At 43.0% G+C, this 21,749-nt stretch overlaps 2 protein-coding genes across 14 annotated transcripts in view; one reads left to right on the top strand and one right to left on the bottom strand.

Moving 5' to 3' along the window:
- Positions 1-9,608, bottom strand: part of LYRM1 (LYR motif containing 1) — a 39,240-nt gene extending 29,632 nt beyond the window's left edge. The window contains exons 1-2 of one of the 3 annotated variants that reach the window (XM_070362935.1): positions 9,478-9,608; positions 4,903-5,056 (exon numbers count right to left, since the gene is read on the bottom strand). The gene's annotated coding sequence lies outside the window, so the exon portion shown is untranslated. The remainder of the gene's footprint in view (positions 1-4,902; positions 5,057-9,477) is intronic. The other 2 variants (XM_070362937.1, XM_005895563.2) reach the window with 2 other exon arrangements.
- The window catches only part of DCUN1D3 (defective in cullin neddylation 1 domain containing 3), a 59,860-nt gene continuing 47,631 nt past the window's right edge, over positions 9,521-21,749 (top strand). For 2 of the 11 annotated variants that reach the window (XM_070362925.1, XM_070362926.1), the window contains exons 1-4: positions 10,034-10,196; positions 13,964-14,192; positions 15,102-15,193; positions 16,610-16,685. The gene's annotated coding sequence lies outside the window, so the exon portion shown is untranslated. Of the gene's footprint in view, positions 9,659-10,033; positions 10,197-10,323; positions 10,513-13,963; positions 14,193-15,101; positions 15,194-16,609; positions 16,686-21,749 lie in introns of those variants that run through there. The other 9 variants (XM_070362931.1, XM_005895564.3, XM_070362927.1 and 6 more) reach the window with 8 other exon arrangements.

A 21,749-nucleotide genomic window follows, 5' to 3' on the forward strand; every position in this document is an offset into this window, starting at 1 on the left:
CTGAACTGAACTGAACTGAAACCCATGACTTAAAGTGATTTCTATTTTGTAGTTCTACCTTTACACATATTACAGAAATTTTTAACCTGGTGTAAAATATAGGAATATAATAGTAAAAATTATGATGTGGAGGAGTCCCCAAAAAAACTAAGTTTGGGAAATGGAGCTCTATGGCACTCTACTGTGGTGTTTGTTCTGGCTAATCTTTTCACTTAGGATGCCTGTTTTGGCTGGCCATGCCAACTTGCAGACACTAGTTTACTCTGAAGCCTTTTTTGGAGCACCTCTTTCTCTGCTTTTATTACATCCAGTTTCACTGTGCCTTTTTCTTCCTTTCCTCCCTTCTTCTGGAGGGCAGGGACTGCATTTTGCTCACTAAAGGAATAAAAATAATGGTAATAATGGTATCACCAACTCAATGGACATTAATTTGAGCAAACTTTGGGAGATAGTGAAGGACAGAGAAGCCTGGCGTGCTTCACAAAGAATCAGACACAACTTAGTGCCTAAACAATAAAAACACTTACTTTGTAATTACTCTTTGCCAGGCTTTCTAGGTACTTTATATACATATATATTAATTCCCATAGTCATCACTGTTTTATAAGGTAAACACGTTATCCTATTTTATAAAAGAGGATCCTGATGCAAAAAGAGGTTAAGTAACTTGAGTACAGCCATAAGGAAAGGAAGAGGTGGAGCCAGATTCAAAATCAAAGTCTGGAGTCAGAGCACCAACTTTTAATCACTAAATAGGCTGCTCAATTTAAGTAAACATGGTTGAATGTTTGCTGATTGCTTTAAAGAACTTAGCCAGTTGTGACAATGGGAACTAAATTTTAGTCCCTGCTTACAAAGAGCAAAAAACCATTCTTTTTGCACCTAGATATGAATTGCAAGTACCCTTTTACAAGGTCTCCACTTTATAAATACGTTATCCACCCCTCCCCTGCTACTGTCCTTCCTCAGTAATGATGTTATGCATCAGCACCTTCAGAGGAGGCCGGGCACTGGGCTGGACTGCTTGAATCTTCTGTTCCCTGTAGCAGCACTGTTCCTAACACTTCAAAGGGAGCTGACGTCACAGAAGAGATATCAGCACTCATTACAATACTACTACCCTGCAGGTCTTACTCTTCCCTCCCAAGAATCCATCCACCCATCCATCTAACATTTATTCAGTGCCATGTGCCAGGTACATGCAGTTCTAGGCATACAGTGATAAACAAGCAGCCACGGTCCCTGACCTACAGTTTATATTCAAGTGGCAGAGGCAGATGATATACAAGAAAAACAATTTTTCTTGGTGATATGTATTCTCAAAGAATGAAACAATAATATGATATAGATGAGAAGAGGTGGTGATTATTTTGGATAGTCAGTGATATTTGAGTTGGGTCTTGAATGGTATCAAGGAACCTATAAATGGTAAGAGTTCAGGGGAAGAAGATGCAGGAAGAAAGAACAGTAGGGACAAAGGCTATGAAGTGGGAACCAATCTGTGTTAACACAATTGAGAGTCTATGGGGGAAGTGAGGCGATAGGTGTATAGAATCCCACACAGGTTGGGAAAGCAGGCCTTGGAAAGCAGTTTGATTTGTAATCTAAGAGCAAAAGAAGACACTGGTAGGTTTTAGGCAAGTAACAGTATACTGGCCTGACCTGATTTACATTTTTTAAAACATGCTGTATTTCAAACAATACCATAAGTATTTGGTGATTCTACCAACCTTACAGATGGTGAAGAGTCTTGCTTGCTGCTGCTGCTGCTAAGTCGCTTCAGTCATGTCCGACTCTGTGCGACCCCATAGACGGCAGCCCACCACGCTCCCCTGTCCCTGGGATTCTCCAGGCAAGAACACTGGAGTAGGTTGCCATTTTCTTCTCCAATGCATGAAAGTGAAAACTGAAAGTGGAGTCACTCAGTCGTGTCCAACTCTTAGCAACACCATGGACTGTAGCCCACCAGGCTCCTCCATCCATGGGATTTTCCAGACAAGAGTACTGGAGTGGGGTGGCATTGCCTTCTCCGAGAGTCTTGCCTAATGCTACCTAATTGACAGGAAAGCTGGGATTAAGAGCCAAAAAAGCTAGATGGTTATTTTTCTAGCTGCAACTTTTCCCCTGTTTTCATTTTGGAATCAGTAATGGGGACTTGAGAGAAGCAGTGATCAATTTCCTTTAAAAAAAAAAAAAAAAACACCACCCACTCACTCTTCCACTTGCTACTGAGAATGAAAATACATGTTAAGTACTTGGCATGTCTAAATCTAGTTTTGCAGGAGGCCTATGGGAAGATTGGGCTTCCCAGGTGGAGCTACTGCTAAAGAACCTGCCTGACAATGCAGGAGACAAAAGAGATGCAGGTTCAATCCCTGGGTTGGGAAGATCCCCTGGAGGAAGGCATGACAACTCACTCCAGTATTCTTGCCTGGAGAATCTGATGGACAGAGGAGCCTGGCAGGCTACAGTTCATGGGGTGGCCAAGAGTTTAACATGACTGAAGCCACTTAGCAAGCATGCACGCATGGGAAAATTTGCTAGGACTAGGGGCTTTATCCACTTCACCATTTTCCCCACCCCTGGAACACTTTCTTTCACCTTTGGAAAGACATCACCACATGAACACTAAGGAGTTAAGAGCAGAGACGAAAATTCCCTTTCCTCAGATGAAATTTATAGAAGAATGACTCTGGTCTCAGGAATGTCAAAATTTCAAATGTTGCACTCCCAGGAGGCTTTGCCATCTACTGAAGAAAAAGTGTTGCAGTACAAACAAGGGACAGAAAGGCAAGGGAAGTTAACTGACTTCCAAACCCCAGGTAGAAGGAGACTCTTTCCATCCATTCAAGATCTGTCCCTATGTATAAAATTTTAAAAGTCATCACCAATGAATATAACGTAGCCAAATTTCTCTCCCAACTACTTTATGATTTGTGGGGGGGAGGAGGGTGATCGTGAAACTCACCCAGAGAAATCCACTTTTATGTTCACCAAGCACCAACTGTTACCTATCCTGTGTCCTGCTGCCCTCTCTCCTTAGACCTGGGACTCCTCCTTTTTGCCAAATGAAGATTCCAACTCATACAACTGAAATATTCTTTTATTTTTTTTTTTTTGCTTAACTGCTGATTCCTATCCTTTGGCTTTCATCGCTTTTAACAGACTGTCTTCTTCACACTAAGCCAATGTCTTCACACTAGGTTCTTCCTACTCTATTGTAATTTTCTGTTTGACCTGCATTTCTTTATTCACTGTGTTTTGGGAGGGGGAGAGGGAATAAGGTTGGGACCTTGTCTTATCCATTATACTCCATGCCTGGCAGAGTTGGAGCTTAAAATACTTTTGTTAGAAGAAAAAAAAATTACCCACACAGAATAATTACCAGTAATTTTCATTCTCATCCTGAGATATATGCATTGGTATTTGGGCCAGGTTTCATAACAGAAGACCCTAAGGCATTTAAAAATACTAATTAACCCTCACAATGATGTTTTCAAGAGTGGCACTGTGGGTATCAGGATGAAGAACTGAAGATTCAAGTGTTATTTGGGAAAGCAGTCTTATTACTTTCAGGCAACCCACTCCAGTGTTCTTGCCTGGAGAATCCCAGGGACGGCGGAGCCTGGAGGGCTGCCATCTATGGGGTCGCACAGAGTTGGACACGACTGAAGCAACTTAGCAGCGGCAGCAGCAGAGCAGTCTACACAGCTATTACCTAACCCTCACTCTTAAGTTCTTTTAAGGCCACTTAGCAGCAATGGCACCCCACTCCAGTACTCTTGTCTGGAAAATCCCATGGACGGAGGAGCCTGGAAGGCTGCAGTCCACGGGGTCGCTGAGGGTAGGACACGACTGAGTGACTTCACTTTCACTTTTCACTTTCATGCATTGGAGAAGGAAATGGCAACCCACTCCAGTGTTCTTGCCTGGAGAATCCCAGGGATGGGAGAGCCTGGTGGGCTGCTGTCTGTGGGGTCGCACAGAGTCAGACACGACTGAAGTGACTTAGCAGCAGCAGCAGCGCAGCAGGGTTTGCTTATAGGACTGAAATGATATACTATGTTTCCATGAAGCTTATAACTGTGAAATTGAATATTTCCTGCCATATCAATAAACAAGGATGTAAAAGCCATCAGCGATTTCAGGCCTTCAAATGTGAATGAGGGCTTCCAAAAAGGGACACAATGCCATGCCCCTCTACTCTCCATGGTGATTGTTGAGGAGCTCTGGGGTGGGGGGAGGAGGGAATAGTGAAGGAAAAAAAAAGCAGGATGCTGGCCTCAGACAGCTGAGATGCATAGGAAGAAATGACTTCAATAATCTCAGATTCTTACATCTTCCCATATGTAGAAGAGTGCTAAATTCCTTTAACTTGGTATCTGGTTTTCCATACTTAACAATAATTGATGTTCAGTCTGCCTGCCTACTTTGTTGCAAACTTGTATATAGCCTGACTCTCTCTTCTGCTTCCTCAGAGAAGTCTCTTGGGGCTATCTGAGATTCTGTCTCCTGGGCTTGAGTCCTAACATTCCCACCAAGTAAAACACTCTACTTTCAGGTTGTGAATGTATTTGTAGTCGACAGAAACAAACACATAGAAAAATGAGGTTCTGGTACTTTTTTTTCATAAAAACAATCCTTTGGGGGAATAAGGTCCATTGCACGCAAATGATCAGGGTTCAAAACCAGCTCCCAAAATTATAATTTAAAGCTTTAGTCATCTGGAAAACCTGCAGGGAATTGAAGTGTTCTTATAATGTCAAAGCAAACAGATTTTCTTGCCCAGGATAGCAGAATAGAGAATGACTACCTTGATTTCAGGCATTCAAAAAATTTCCACACATGTAAAGAAGAGAGATATAATACAAACAATGAACTAATTGGAGTTTGAATACTGACCTCACCACATCAGGCAAGATATTAATCTTCCAGAGCCTCAATTTCTTAAAATGGGGTAACAATAGAACCTTCTTCAAAGAGCTGCTGTAAGGATTGTTCATAATTATCCACGTAAATCACTTAGCATTGGGAGTTAACAAAGGCAAAATGTTACCTGAAATAGGAAATAAAGGAGGAACAGTGAGGCCTCTTTTATCTATGCTAAACTTTGTCTGCAGAGGAGGGAAAAGAAATGTGTTGTCTGTTGGTGAATTTATTGCTTTGTGGTAGTAATGGATTTTCCTAAAGCTGTTTCCCTCTGATTATTAATAATCCATGTACAGTAAAGAGCTATTGTTCTTCAGTATGACTAACCAACCCTGCTGGAGGCATTGCTTATCTTCAGACCACAGCACATACTTCTTACTGGAAATACAATGCAGGTGCCAAAATCAAGAGCATGTTCAAGCTTCCCTTCCTATTTCTCTTCCTTTATCTCTTACTCCTTGCTTGCTTACCCTTCAGTGCACTTTTCTCCTAGATCTGTTATCCTTCCCTACTTTCTAATGCATTTCCATATCCTATACAGTATCATCTTATCTAAACTGAATAACTTTCAAGATAAACTATGGGCCTCATCTTATTGCCCCACACATACCCCATGGACTTATTTCCTGACTGGATTCAGTTTTTGGTTACTAGAATCCAAAAAGGGAAGTGTAATGCCACACACTGCTTTGCATATCTCAGGATATGCTTGTGTGGTGTACTTAATCATACTACAGCTATTCTCTGAAACAGCATCTTTTTACAAGAAATTGACAATATGGTGTGTCAGAGTTAAGGGTCATGGAGGAGAGGATAGATTATATACACAAAGGAAGAGAAATTAAGTTAGGCTTTGTAACACAGGAAATCTTTAGAACACAGGGAAAAACCAAAAATATTTATGTCTGGAAGGTTTCTAAACTATCCCAAACAAGATCATATAAGGCACATATACTCATTCTAAATATATCAGCACAGGAGCACACACAAGATTATACTTGTAAGGGGAACTCCAATCAGGCTATAGTAACCATTGAGATGTTCAGCTATTTGCCCCCTGAGGGATAGAAACTCTAAATGGACACCAAGTTTCAGTCTCTCAATTAAAAAGAAATGGAAGTAACTGCTTTCTTGTTACCGTATTTTAAGAGACAAAGATGAGGTCAATCAGAGAAATGAGAACAAATTACCAGAAGTAGGAGGTGTGTGTGGAAGTGTGTCGTATGTGTGGGCACTAGGCATTGAGTTATTTGCTGTTGTGTCTGACTCTTTGCAACCGCCAGGCTCCTCTGTCCTAGGAATTCTCCAGGCAAGAATACTAGAGTGGGTAGCCATTCCCTCCTCCAGGAGATCTTCCTGACCCAGGGACTGAACCCAAGTTTCTTGCATTTCAGACAGATTCCTTACCATCTGAGCCATCAGGGAACTTGGTCAATGCTAAAGATCAACCCCAGTCATTCATTCATAACTTGACTATCCAAGATTTGAACCCTTCAAAGGAACTAGGTAAGTCAGAGAACACGAAACATTTAAGACATTCAAACCCCTTCTTTGTGATAAGTCCTAAGGAATTGGATTAAGAAGCAGACAAAAGGGCTCTGCTTATAGCCTTAGATACACCTGACCCCTGATCCAACCATCTGATATATAGGCCTTACTCCGCACAGGGGGTCTCCGCCTTCATGACAGTTTCCAAGTACCCGCCAACTATTGAATGAACCACTTTCCCCATCTGCAGAGGCACAGGAGCTCTTTACTAGACAAATTTCCTTCAGAGTAGGAGCAATGACTTTACTATCCATGGATAGCCACACTATCCATCTTTAGTGTGCAGAATGATTAGACCTGAGAGCATCTTTAAGTTTCTCCAGTCCAACACTGACCAATAGAATTTTCTTCAATGTTGGGAATATTTTCTATCTTTGCTGTCCAACAGGGTAGCCGCTGGCACTGGGTACCTGAAATATGGTGAGTACATCTGAGGAACTGCATTTTTTATTTTACTTCATTTAAATTGAAATAGTTACATGTAGTTTGTGCGTACAGACAGACAGCAGAGCTCTAAACCAAGAACTGCAAATCAAATGTCCATAGGGGTCAGGCAGGTAGAGGAAGGGAAAAGAATCTCACGGGCTCCAGCTGACTGTTGCTGTGCAGGAAACTCAGGCTGGTGTTGCCAGATTGTCACTTTTTCAAATGAAGCTGAAAATTGAATTTTTTAATTTGGCAAGTAAATTAAAAAAAATAATTTAGATCAATTTATGGGCCAAACCATGTTTTCAGGCATTTTGTTATCTGTAATCTAGGCCAATCTGTAACCCCTTAAGCTCAAAGAACAGGACCATTCTGCTGGTCAGTAGTGACCCAGGACTGAAATCCAAGCCTTCTGATTCTTCTTTTTTTGGTATATGGGATTTTAGTTCTCAAAGCAGGGATCGAACCAGCAATCCCTGCAGTGGAAGCATGAAGTCTTAAATGCTGGACGGCCAGAGAAGTCCCTTCTGATTATTCTTCTGATACTCTTTCTAGATTTTATGAAATCAACCATATCTAGTGATGGAGGCAGCAGCAACATCAGGGACAAATGCTCCTTCGTCAGAAGGTGTTGAAATTCATGGTTTATACATTAAGGACACACAGTTCCTATACACTGGGCTCTATGGGCAAAGCTCTGAACGAGGAGCCAACAGGGCACAAAGAAGAAACAATTCACAGGATAGTCAGACCCATAAACAATAAGCAAAGTAAGGTTTGTTACAGTGAACACAAACCACCTAAGCAGGAGTCCAAAAGCACTGACAGCTGGCAGAGGAAAGGAAGAAAGAGATTTGAGCCAGAACTTCCAGGCTGAGTCTCAGTGATTATGAGGGTGGGTCCCATTATTCAAGAATATTACAGGGCCTCCTTTTATCTTTGAGGCTTTATATGTACAGTCTCCTCTGCTGGCTTTTCCTTCTATGGATATCTAAATGTAAAGAGCCCCAAGGAGTTTAGTGGCCTTCCTCTCCCCTACCCTGCCAAGAGTATGTTTCAATACATAAACATTTAACAGCACAACAGTTAAGCCAAAATTGCCCAATTTCAAAACTTCACCAGCATTCTTAAATTTACTTTTTATTCCTTGATTAACAAAGCAAAATAGGGCTTCCCACAGAGGCCTTCCTCTCTATCTGCACTCTCTTCTTAGGTGATTTAGGAATAAACTGCTACATTTATTATCTCTCTTGAGTTTTCCCTTGATTTTCATATTTAACTTCTCAACATCTTTACCTGGACAGTTAACAAACTTATCAAAACTAGTATGTTTAAAAGAATAGAGTGCCTTCCAAACTATTTTCTCTGAGGAGTCATCTTTGGTTCCATCCTTTCACATACACTTCATATCCAATTTGGCAACAAGTCCTGCAAGTTCTAGTTTCAGAATACATTCTGAATTTAATTCTTCCATTTCACTGTCACCTCTCCCTTGGCCTACTGCAACAGCTGCCAAACAGGTCTGACCACTTGTACCCTTCTCTATTCAGGAGCCAAGAATGATTTTCTAAAACTGTAAATGAGATCTGTCACTCCTTCTTAAACTCTCCAGTAACCCAACAGTTAAGCTCTCGCCTTGGGCTAAGCTATGCTTGATCAGGCCATGCCACTTCTCCATCACAGACCACTCTGACTCTTGTTCTTCCCTTTCTGATCCAAGCATCTGACTTTCTCGCCGTTTCCTTCTTTAGATACCTTCTTTTCTCCACCTAGAAAGCTCATTCCCTAGCTTCCCTCTTTTCTGGGATTTTTGCAAACCCGGCCTCCTCTGAACAGTCTTATCTGATTTAGAGTGGCCCTCCCCTCATCTTCTGGGCTTCCCTTGTGGCTCAGCTGGTAAAGAATCTGCCTGCAATGAGGGAGACCTGGGTTCGATCCCTGGGTTGGGAAGAACCCCTGGAAAGGGAACGGCTACCCACTCCATGGGGTCGGAAAGAGTCGGACACGACTGAGCGACTTTCATTTTCCCCTTATCTTCTACCACTTCACCTGATATTACTTCCTTTGGGGCATTTCTTACCTGCTGATATCTACCTTATTGATTTACTTTTTAAGTTACTCCCGGACTCGAAAAATTTCCCGTAGCAACGTTTTTCGTGGACCAAAGGATTTAAGAAGCTAGTTCTCTATATCTTAGAAAATCTCAGTATCGTGCAGGGTACTCGTTTGTGTCAACCTTCCTCGGCTAGACGCCTCGCCTCCGGATTTGCCCCTATTAATCTCCCATTCATCAACACATTGGGGGAATCCAAAGGATTCAGAGATGGGCCCCAAATCGGCATTTCAGCGTTCCCAAATCAGGCCTCCCCTTCCTGGCCCTCAAGCCGCTTCCCTTAGCAGGTTCCTGAGGCGAGCGGCGGTGACACCAAGCAGCCCTCGCGAGGCTGGGGTCACACAGGCTCGTCTCCTAGCAACGTCGTACCCCCCCACCCCCACCCCATCCCTGCCCCTGAGGAGTCCACCCCTTCCCCGTTTCCCGCGCCAGGAGTCGGCGTCTCCATCCTCAACACTCACTCTGCGTCAGTCCAGCCTTCCCCCACCCACAGAAGCACCGCAGCCTCCGGCAGGCTGGGAGGAGGCGGCGCCGGGAGCGCAGCTGAGCGGCGGCGGACTGAGCTCTCTAGCAGGTCTGGTAGGCCAGACCGGACCAAACCACCGGACGGACTTCTGTGGGAGCATTAGTCCCAAGTCGAGGGTAGGCTCGACCCTTCGTTAAACTTCAAACTCTAGATCACGCTCCGCCGTATACCCAACAAGATAGCCAAACTCATCCTTTCCTTAATTCCCTTTTCCCCTTTTCGTTCTCCTCTCGCCACCCTATTCCAGCGAAAAAAATGGTCCACTCCATCTCTTCCTTGCCCTCCCTCCGCGTTGCTAAGTCTTTGCCCTTACTTGGGGACAGCTTCGTACGTCTTTGCGTACGTCATGACGCAAACTGCCACTCGTTCCCTCCTCTCTCCTTTCCTATTCCGCCTGCCGAAGCGGGCGGCCTGCGGGGTTACCGGAAGTGATGATGCAGGAGACGATGGAGGGGGCGGGGCTTCGGGGCGGCCGCCGCTGGTGGGCGGCAGATGAAGGGGAGGAGGCGGCAGTGGTGGGAGAAGAGGCGGCGGCGGCGGCGGCGGAGGGGGTAGGGAACCTGGAAACGCGAGCGGGGATGGTAGGTGTTTTGGACCCGCCGGGCCGCCGTCGTTTCCAGAAAGGGTTTGACTGGAGGAACCTCTGGAGCAGCTGTGAGTTTGAGGGGGGGTTTGAGGAAAAGGGGAGGCTTTGGGAGATGAAGGGGCGGGGGCTGGGTACCTTCGAGAAAGGGAGGGGGGGTGGAAGGGGAGGCGTGGAAATCAGCTCCTTGTCTGGACTGGTCCCGCTGGAAGGAGAGGCTGTGAGGGGAGCCTGTGGCGTGTCAGCCGCAGGGCTCAGAAAACTTACCTACTGTCCCTGCCTCCTCACCGCCAGCACCCCTCAACCCAGGGCCTGGGGCTCTGGGGGCCGGAGCTGCCCTGGAGGGGGCACGGACTCTGGTCCTCTGCGCCTTGTAAGCGCCGTGAGGTAGGAGCCCAAACGAGAGGTGGTGGGTGAATCTCCAGCTCCCTCCGCCCTCATCTACCTCCCCACCCCCATCTTCCTCTTTAATCATTAACAGCCCTGGAATTAAGGGGCTCAGACCTGAAGTCCTTCCTATGCACCATTGCTATATACGATAACTATCTGTGCCTGAGGTGATGGGGCTGGAAGCTTTGCCCGTATCCTGTATAGGAAGTGGGACAGAGTGACAAATGTATTGTTTTTTTTTCCCCATTCCCCCCCCCCTACAATCTTCTCCCGTGCATAGCCCTCCTTTCCACTTTAATTCTCCGTGACTAGGTGGTAATTGTGGTTTTTTTTTTTTTTATTGCACTTGGTATCTTGGTTACCTCTTTTGAATTTGGTGTTCCGCCTCCATCCCAGGTCTTAACTGCAAGCTTTGTAATACTTCAGTTACAAGCTGTCTGTCTTTGGAAGTATCTCTCAATCCCTGGTCGCTCCCTATTAAAATGAGCGTTTTACCCTCTGAATACTGGAATTCCAAAGCCCTTGCAAGGATTCCTAAATGGCATCATAGCCCAGGAATCAAGGTCTCTTGCTCTAAATACTTTATGTGTGAGGAATTTAAATGTTGTCAACTCTTTCCAAAATGATTTGATGTTAGGCTAATTCTAGATTTCTTGTTTCTCTCCACCCACACTTCATGATGCACTTTGGAGAACAGAAAACCCCGTATTACTCTTTTGTTTCTACAATTGGACAATAGCTCTTATTTTTTCTTTTGTGTGTCTGGCACACAAGTCTTCAGTGACAAATTTGGCTTGTGCAGATTTCCATCTTATTTATTTAGTTTATTCTTTGTGTATAGGTGGTCTTACATGAGACAGCATGATTTGCTTAATTTTCTTTCAGGGAAGAATACAAACCAGTAACGGATGTGAAAAAATTATTTAGCAAAGAATGATTTGAAAAGAAGATCTCTTTGTTGATGTTTTGTTGGTTTTTGTGAGGGGGGGGTGGGGAGAGTAGTGCTTCTTTAGCCTGTAGTATGGATTTCAGAGCGAAGTGTAATGATTCCTACTTTGGTGTTGATATTTTCTTTGAAAGTCCTTGTGAGTCTGGAACTGTTTTCTAAAGAACTTGAAGAGATGGTTCCCAAATTTTAGCGATCCTTTGATGATTAGAAAGTGTCTGTAAATCCTGTCCCTCTGTAACTGAGTTTATGTGCATATTGCTAGAATTATCATAATGGGTTCCATCCTACTCATCAGGGCTTTCAGGCCTGATAAAACAATATTTAATGCTTTCATTGTACAAGTAACAGCATGTTTGGATGTTTCACAGAAATGCAACAAAAGGAAAAAATGACTACTGTTCTCACCTTAGTGATTTGGAATCATTGAATACAAAGTCCAAAATTCATTCACTCAACAAACATTTATTGACAGGCTACTAGTTGCTAGCCAGTATTTTAGGCAGTGGGCGTACAAAGAAGAACATCGCAGTAAGGTCCATGCTCTCATGGAGCATACATTGGAGTGGGGTGGGGACAGATAAATAAGCAAATTGGATTTTGATAAGAGCTGAAGAAAATCAGCTCTTATCTGTGATTGTGAGTGCTGTGATAGAAAGTGTCTGACTGGGGTACAGTCTAGACCTTTCTGAGAAGGCAACACTGAAGTTGAGCTTTAAATAAAAAGGAGCCCGCTTTGCAAAAATACAGGAGGAAACTTCCAGGTTTAGGGACTAGCTAGTGCAGAAACTGGGCTGGAGTATGGCAAGTTCCAAAGAGTGGGAAGAAAGGAATGGTGAAGAGGAGGTCGGGGAGGATAGGGGTAGGAGTAATAGCTAGAGCCTAGTGATCAAAGCGGAGAAGGCAATGGCACCCCACTCCAGTACTTTTGCCTGGAAAATCCCGTGGATGGAGGAGCCTGGTGGGCTGCAGTCCATGGGGTCGCTAGAGTCGGACACGACTGAACGACTTCACTTTCACTTTTCACCTTCATGCATTGGAGAAGGAAATGGCAACCCACTCCAGTGTTCTTGCCTGGAGAATCCCAGGGACGGGGAAGCCTGGTGGGCTGCTGTCTCTGGGGTCACACAGAGTCGGACATGACTGAAGAGACTTAGCAGCAGTGATCAAAGAGAAGAGTGAAAAGAGTTTAGGTCAGAGAGATGGAGGCTGGGCTCAGAATAGGTAGGCAAAATAAGAGCAAGAAGGAGAAGGATATAGAAAATGATGTTCCTTGTAATTCTGTTGTTTTTCCCAGAGTCTTGCCACATAGTATTTTAAGGATACTCTTAGAGTATTGTCTGGAGAAGGGAACAGCTATCCACTCCAGTATTCTAGCCTGGAGAATTCCATGGACTGTATAGTTGGACATGACTGAGCGACTTTCACTTTACTTAGAGTATTGTAGGGGAAAAAAGGTCACCCTGCTGAGAGTGGGAGAGGAGGAGGCAGTGGTTATCTGGGTCTTTTCTGGCAGATGAATCTCAAGCCACAAGTTAAGAATTCAGTGGGATGTTCAATTGAGAGGTTGCCTTTTTCCTTATAGGATTTCGTCTTACATGCTTTTTAAAATTCCATAATGGGTATCCCAAATGTGTTCTAGTATATGAATCCTCTTTTGCTTCTAGCTGTGAATTTAGGGCTGAAGATTGGGCACATGATAATAATATGCCCCTGTTGGTCTACAAGATGACCATTACAATTTAAGTTTGAAGTTGTTTTTCGTAGGAAGGCAGATTTTATGTTGCGCTATTTCCATTTTTGTCTGGTCTGCCTGATGACTAATAACATTCAGCTGAGGTGTGTGTGTAGGTTGGTGCTAAAAGTTCACTCTGGATTACGTTAGATAAATGACCATTGGGGCATAATCCCACTCTGTCGGCATCTTTGGGCTGGCATGTAACCAAGTGATGTAACCTACTTTTGCCTTCTGTTGGGGCCATTCATCTCTAGTAGCCAGTTGCTTCTCAGCTTCACCTTGACCAGATTGTCCACTTGAGAGGCCCAATCAGGACTCCTCCTTGATTTGGCCCTGTTGAGCCAAATGTTTCAGTGGGCTGAAACAGTCAGAATATGCTGTTTCTTTTGAACACCACAACAGTGACTAGTGTGTTCTTTGAGTGAATTGGCTCTTTGAGCTAGGCATTTGAGAGACTTAAATGTTGCTTGGGCTGTTTGTAGTAAAGTTAGTATCAGAAATGCTATGTAAAACTGTTTCGTGTTTGCGAAAAATGAATCAGAAATTTTGGACTTGTCACCTGTTTTAAGTTCTAGCATGGGTAAATGGATTATCAAAAGTAACTTGAATAGTCCTGGGCAGTCCTGGGGGTAATGAAAGGGTTGGAGTTGAGCCTGAACTGACTTACTGAACCCCAACTTGAATGTAAATAGGAAGTCTTTGGTTGGCAAGCAAGTGAACAGCTAGAATTAGGCAAACAATAGACTCTACCCTTTATACTGCAGAGTAACTCAAAGAACTGAGAATTGATTATATGTGACGGCTTCCCTGGTAGCTCAGATGGTAAAGAATCTGCCTGCAATGTAGAAGACCCGGATTCAATCCCTGCATCAAGAAGATCCCCTGGAGGAGGGAATGGCTACCCACTCCAGTATTCTTGCCTGGAGAATTCCATGAACAAAGGAGCCTGATGGGCTACAGTCCATGGGATTGTAAAGAATCAGACATGACTGAGTGAGTAACACTTTCACTTACACACACACACACACACACACACACACACAGGCTTCCCAGATGGCTCTAGTGGTAAACAACCTGCCTGCCAGTGCAGAAGATGCAAGAGACTCAAGATTTGATCCCTGGGTTGGATCCCTCCCCTAGATCCCCCTGGAGGAGGGCATAGCAACCCACTCCAGTATTCTTGCTTGGAGAATCCCATGGCCAGAGGACCCTGGTGGGCTACAGTCCATCAGGTCGCAAAGAGTTGGACAGGACTGAAGCAACAGTGCACATGTGCACGCACACACATACACACACACATGCACACATGTGGCTTTGGTCTAGGTTGTATCTTAATGTTGGATTTTAATCTAGCTAATGGATTATTAAGATGTCCACTATTCATCTTCAGTTATAACTCAAGTATGAAAATACCCTGTAGGCTGAAATTTCATCAGTCAGTTTGGAGACTGGTGGCTCTTATTTGTGAAATGGGTAGGATGGGTAGGAGGGGAACTTGAATACAGGGAGAAGCCATTGACCCCTGCATTGGCCACTAATTGTGTTTGGGGAAAGAATCTACAAACCTAAATGAATTTAGATTCTCAGACCTGAACTGGCCTTTTAATCTAGAGTACCAGTGAGTTTGTTAAACTCCTGGGGCTTTTAGACAAACTCTTCTGAAAGAAGAGTTGATGCCACTTACTTTTGGAGTTGTGGGTGTGCATTGCATTAGATGACTTAAAATTAACCTGATTTTGCTACTGTTTTGTGCTGCAGTAAGAGGAGTTAATTGTACACTGGCTGCCAGTTGTTTTAAGGTGAAGATGTGGTAACTCTGAATGAAACAATGGTAATTACGTGGTGACTCCTGTTCCCCCAGCTCTTGATTACTTACAGTTACCTCTTTGTGTCTATTTACAGATGTTGATACCAGTGAACCAGGATCAATTCTCCCTAAATGTTGGAACAGTGTTCTGAAGCTCTCTGCACAATGGACCAGAGTGTTTCATTGAGTTAGTGTATTTCAATTCAAATCTAGTTTTACCAGTTCTTATATCTGTTTTTCTTGGTCATGGAGGAATCTACTTATTTTGGGGGGGAAAGGCGATTACTATAGCACCTGTCTTATTCAATTAGTGAATGATTACAAGTAAGAACTTAACATATTAATTATCTGAAGTGGCTCAAACTAATCTTTTGAAGTTGTGATATGTAGAAAGGGGAAAATGGGAGGGGAGAAATGCCAAATCCTCTTCTTTAAGATGAAACTATTTAAATACCATACATCAGAATAGGGAAGCTCAGTAAAGGGATCTTGAGGTGGTGAATAGTCCTTGTATCAAAATAAATCATTATGGTCAGTGAGTGCCCTGATACCAACCTGATTATATGAAAAAAGTAGGCATCATATTGATGACTATTGACTTCCTGAGGGCCTGTCCTTGTTCAGCAGTGTCCTTTGACCAAGGTGTGTTGTTGGGTTTTGGGCTGGACTGTATCATGCAAGCTTAGATTGCATACTGCTGCAATGCATAATCCTTGTTCCTGTTCTCCCTGCTCTGCTGGAGGATTCAGCCTCAGGACCTGGGGACTGAAAATGATTCTGTCACCAAGGCCTGAAGATCCAGACCAGATATGATGACTGACCAAGGATCTTGGGTAGCATCACTGCATAGTGTAGGACTTGTCATTTTTGCCTTAATCTCTGCTGGTCAGTCTAGGATACAGTGCTTTGGAAAAACTTGCTCTCATTATTTTAAAAGTAGATCATTTCTACCATATCAAGGTCACAGAGTTTGGTTATAGCTTTTAACTCTTTTTGATTGATGAAGTATTTGGTTTCTGCAATGTTTGCCTAAAAGTGAGTTGGTGTGTGACTATAACTTTGATTCTGAACAAGACTCAAGTCATAGCATTTACTATATTGAATGCATTTAATTCTTTGTCCAGCTAAGAATAAGCAGGAAGAAGACCCTCAAAGAGTCTTAGAATATCTGGCATCATAATTTTTCAAACTGGGATATGTAGAGCCCTCTCAGGGGTCATTTGTGGAGTATATCCGTGGTAGACATGGAAAACCCCCTCATCTTGCTGTCTAGCTTCCATTTCACTGCTCCTGCTCCCCACCACCACACCCAAGTTTGACTCTGCTAAAGTTGCTGTTACATTGGGTTTCCCCATAAGATTTCAGTCGATCAGAATGTTTTGAGGCTGAAAACAGATCAAAAAGCAGAAGGTAAATGGGAATCTATAAAGGTTAGTAAACTTGCTTACAGTTACAGAGAAGGTACTGGCAGGTATAGGACTTCTCTGCACTGATTTTGTTTTCTCATTTACACTGCCTTAAATATATCCTTGTAGGCACTCAGTAGAGTTTGTTTGAGTTTAATTGAATCCTTGGTGTTTGGTCTCTTCTATATGCTGTCCAGAATGCCTGTGCAAAATGCTGACCTGCATATTCCCATTTCCAGTGACCTGCCTTGGAATATGAACAGGAAAATCCAGGTATATCCATGGACAAAACATTTTTAGAATGGCTCTGTGAAAATATCTACAACTGCTTTGTTCTTTAAAAAAAAAAAAATCCGTGAAACAAATTTGTTTCCAATTAAACATTTACTTTATATCTACTTGATGACCACCTAGTGGCTGCCTTTAAACAGGAAGGGAAGGCAAGGAATACCACTCCAGTGAGGGTGCTGGGACTCTAGCAGCATGTGTTCTGGGTGGCAAGATTATAGACGTGCTAGAAGTTCCAGATTCTCAGAGTGATGACGTTTTCTTTATTCTGCGTGAGTACAGTTCAAAAGTAAGGAGTGATGTGTTCATTTTAAAGGATGTTTTTGTGATTCTTTTTCTCCTAGTAAATTAGTTTTTCTTTGAAATAACTAGTCACTTGTCCAGTCATTTACTCAAAACAGTTGGTTATAGCTGATGTCAATGGTAGGAGAATTTTGCTTGGGGGTTTACTAATATTATATGCAAGAGAAAAGTCTAAACACCTTTGCAGAGGCATTTAGATAATGTGGGTTCAGTTGCTCGGGAGGAGAACATTTCAGGAAGCAGGCCTTTGGGAGTGCAGAGTGGTGGCAGTGATGATATTGTGGGCCATGTGCACAGGGTGAGGAGAAATTCCATTGGTTGTCCAGCTGGGAAAAGGTAGAAATTGCTAACAGTGGCACTTGATAGGAGAAGAGTGGATCAGGAAGGAACAGGCCCACAAGGTTGCCCAATGCTGGACAACACCATTTACAAGGAGGAGAACGGGGACCTTTGGAGTTGGGTAATCCAGTGCCCCTGACCAGGTCTCTGACGACGGTACTCTCTCCCCTGATTGAAAAGTGTGTTCCTGATGGGAAGGGATGAGTGCAGTGTCTGGTTTGACCAGATTGGTCTTCAAGATTGACTAGTTGGTCATGATTGACTGCTTAAGCCTAACTTCTTTGAGATCTCTCTTTTGACTTTTGTTTTTGACAAATAAGAAGTTGGCAAACAAGAGCGAACGTATTGTTCCTGGGTCCATTAGGGTTTGAGTTAAGTACATAATACTGTGTGGTGGTGATTGTCATTTAACAATGTCTGTTATCCAAAGGGAACAGTTACATGTAAACTATTGAGGTAATTCATGATTCTCTCATGGGGACTAAATGTGAGTTAAACTACAACTAAAATAATTAAAGAAAATATATTTTGACTTCATAGTTCTGTAACATTACATGGTCTCTTTAGCAGGTCACATTACATCGTTAGTCTTTTAATAGAAATTTTATTCTACCAGGTACTTGTGAATCTGACATAAGGCCAGATTTTCTTCTAGTGCTGAAAATGGCAAGTACTGCTCTGAATTGGTGACAGCTACAGATTTAATGATTAGATCAAGGGAGGCGGCTTCAATTAAATAACTATCAGTTAAGTTGGTTGTAATATGGATCTCTTCTCCTGAGGTTAATTATGCTGTCCCTTCAACAATTTTCTGACATCACTGAGAATCCAACAGTTCACTTCTGACACAAACTGCTTGGAGTTTGTGCAGTTCCCACAGGTTAATGACTCAGTCTCAGGAGACTGCCCCACTTCAAGTGCCAGCCGCAAGTATCAGGTTGTCTCAAATTCCGCCTTGCACTTTTGCCTGGCAGACCTCAAATTTAGGGGTTCCCATGACCACCCTCCCCCACGATGGATAATTTGCTAGAACATATGACTCATTTAGCTGGTAAAATGTGATATTTATGAATTCAGTTTCATTATAAAGGCTACAACTCAGAAACAGCCAAATGGAAGACCTGAATAGGTCAAGATTTGAATTAGGGACCAGAGCTTCCATGTCCCCTCTGGGCATGCCAGCCTCCCAGCACATCAGTGTATTCACCAATCCTGAAGCTCCCCTCTGTGCTAAGTTGCTTCAGTCATGTCTGACTCTTTGCAACCCTATGGACTAGCCTGTCAGGGTCCTCTGTCCATGGGATTCTCTAGGCAAGAATACTGGAGTGGGTTGCCATGCCCTTCTCCAGGGAATCTTCCCAACCCATGGATCAAACCTGCATCCCTTATGTCTATCTGTATTGGCAAGCAGGTCGTGCCACCTGGGAAGCCATAAACTCCCCTCAGTTCAGTTCATTCACTCAGTCATGTCCTACTCTTTGCAGCACCATGGACTGTAGCACACCAGGCTTCCCTGTCCATCAGCAACTCCTGGAGCTTGCTCAAACTCATGTCCATCATGCTGGTGATGCCATCTAACCGTCTCATTCTCTGTCATCCCCTTCTCCTCCTGCCTTCAATCTTTCCCAGCATCACGGTCTTTTCCAGTGAGTCAGACCTTCGCATCAGGTGGCCAAAATATTGGAGCTTCAGCTTCAGCATCCATCCTTTCAGTGAATATTTAGGACTGATTTCCTTTAGGATTGACTGGTTTGATCTCCTTGCAGTCCAATGAACTGTCAAGAGTCTTCTCCAACACCACAGTTCAAAAGCACCAATTCTTTGGCACTCAGCTTTCTTTATGGTCCAACTCTCACATCCATATATGACTACTAGAAAAACCATAGCTTTGACTATACGGAAGCTCCCCTAGCCTTGTTTCAGTTTCAGTTGTGGTTCCTTTATGTAGGCATAATTTATTAAAGCACTGACCTTTGTTGATGAAACTTCAGCCACCCTTCCCTTCCTTAAGGGCTAAAGGTGGGACTGAAAGTTCTAGTCATATGCCTGGGCTTTCTGACAAAGGTAGCCTCAATTCAAACTATCAAAAAGAAACTCAGGTGTGGTCCAAACCCTGCTCCTTAATGAATAACAAGAAGTCTATCTGTAAAGGAATTCCAGGGGTTTTAGGACCTCTGGTAGTAACTGGGGACAAAGGCCAAATATATTTTTTATTATACCACATTAGTACTCCAGTTGTATCCCCAAAGTAGGAATAAGGTTGTGAGTGCTCAATCGCTCAGTCCTGTCCAACTCTTTGCAACTCTTTGTGATCTTGTGGACTATAACCCAGTCTCCTCTCTCCATGGAGTTCTCCAGCCAAGAATATTGGAGTGGGTTGCTACTTCCTCCTTGAGGGGATCTTCGCCACCCAGGGATTGAATCCCATCTCCTTGCATTGGCAGGCAAATTCTTTACCACTAAGCCACCAGGAATAAGGTTACTGAAAGTTGATTTTGGTGATAAGTAACAATATGCATTTAGTTTTAATTTGATGGCTTATTTTTTTTTGGTCAAGAGAGTGCAAATTACATAGTTTCAGATTACAAGGAGCAAACTCTTCCTCAGTCAGTATGAAATGGCACTCAGAATGTGTTATATATATATTTTAATTTAATACATGCATGCCCTAATGCAATAAAGAAGCTCACTTTTAGGAAATCAGATACATAGAAATCATGCTTCCTTTGACTGTGAATTTAAAGTTTCAAGTGTACATAGTGCACAGGTAAGAGCATCTGTGTAGTCGCATCTGAACTTCACCATGTACTTGTCACTTGACCTTGGATGAGCCACTTAGCATCTCTAAGCCTTGTTTCCTTCATGTATTAAGTGAAAATAATCACAGTAAATAGTTGTGAGGAGTCAATAAGACATTTGCAGGACACGGCACAATGCCTGGCATATAAATAAACATTTAATAATGTTAGTTATTATTAACTGCCTGCATGTACAGTGAAACATGGATTGGCCGCTCCCAACAGGCCAGGAACGATACCATTTCGCCTTCTCTTATATGGGAAGTATGGGACAGTGTATAAAACATTGCTAGGCACATAGTAGACACAAGTTATCTATCACTTGAAAATAAAACCAGGTCTGGGTATCTGGGAAATACTGGAGTAACTCTGTAATGGAAACTTCCAGCCTGTTTCCAAAGCTAGCCTAAAACCCAGAGATGGAAAATCTTCCTCCTGAAACCATATAGAGCATGCATGAGTCTAGCAATGGGGACAGGAGATCAGTGGCTAGGATATTGTTGGATCCAAAAGTGGGAAACTGATCCAGGAGACATTTTTATCATTGGCAGCACGCCTTGAGATTCAATGAGGTTGGGAAAACCACATGAGAGTTCGGGAAGGAAGCAACAGATTTATTTCAGCCCATCCAGACACTCTTTGAAAGTCCACTGGCAAATACCATGTTTTGTGTATTGCTTCTCAGAGAAAATGAAAAACCTGGATCTGCTGTCAAAGGGCTTAGCAACTCCTTGAAGTTCACTTCTTGGGGAAGTCCCCAAGGACTAATTCTCCCTGTATCTTACCCATCTGTAGATTCTACTTTAGTAGACCACCACTGGACTCAGTTCTAGTCTAGAGTCTGCCACCAGTTCTGTGTGTCCTTGGGCAAGTTACACCCACTCTAGGAGCCTATTTCCTTACCTGCAACGAAGAATTTGGTACTAAATCACTGTTCCCCAAAGTGTGGCTTTGGTTACATTGTTAGTGTATGTGCTGCTGAAATGAGTATACAAAGGGGTGTTTTTTTAATACTATTGATGGTACATGAGATGATTTTTGCCTGATGAATACTTTTTATCCTATATTTTTTTAACGTGTATTAATGAAAGCGTAACTAGCATATCAGACCTATGACTTCATGGATAATGTTACTTTCAGTTCAGTTCAGTCGCTCAGTCGTGTCCAACTGTTTGCAACCCCATGAATCGCAGCACACCAGGCCTCCCTGTCCATTACCAACTCCCGGAGTTCACTCAAACTCATGTCCATCAAGTCGGTAGGGTGATATTAAAGTAGATTTTTTTTTTTTTTATCCTTTCAAGAAAAACCTTAGAGGAACGATAGTTGGGGTGGTAAATGGATGTAGAAGATCATAAAGGTTGTGTAGGAATAGCTGATGTGTTTATAAGTTCTAAGACTAAGTAATTCTAGTGCAGTGCCATACTTTCTTTATGAAAGCCTTTGTGGTGATGGACTCAATAGACAGGTCTAAATTTGAGTGGCTTTAAAAAACTTGCTTAACTTAAGCAAATTGACAAATTTATTTTTATGCATTCATGGTGAAAATGCCCATAAGTTGGTTGTGTAGAATTTAAATTAGCATAGACTTTAGAAGTGGTGGCTTTTT

This window comes from Bos mutus, chromosome 25, assembly GCF_027580195.1.
Source record: "Bos mutus isolate GX-2022 chromosome 25, NWIPB_WYAK_1.1, whole genome shotgun sequence".
Classification (NCBI taxonomy): domain Eukaryota; kingdom Metazoa; phylum Chordata; class Mammalia; order Artiodactyla; family Bovidae; genus Bos; species Bos mutus.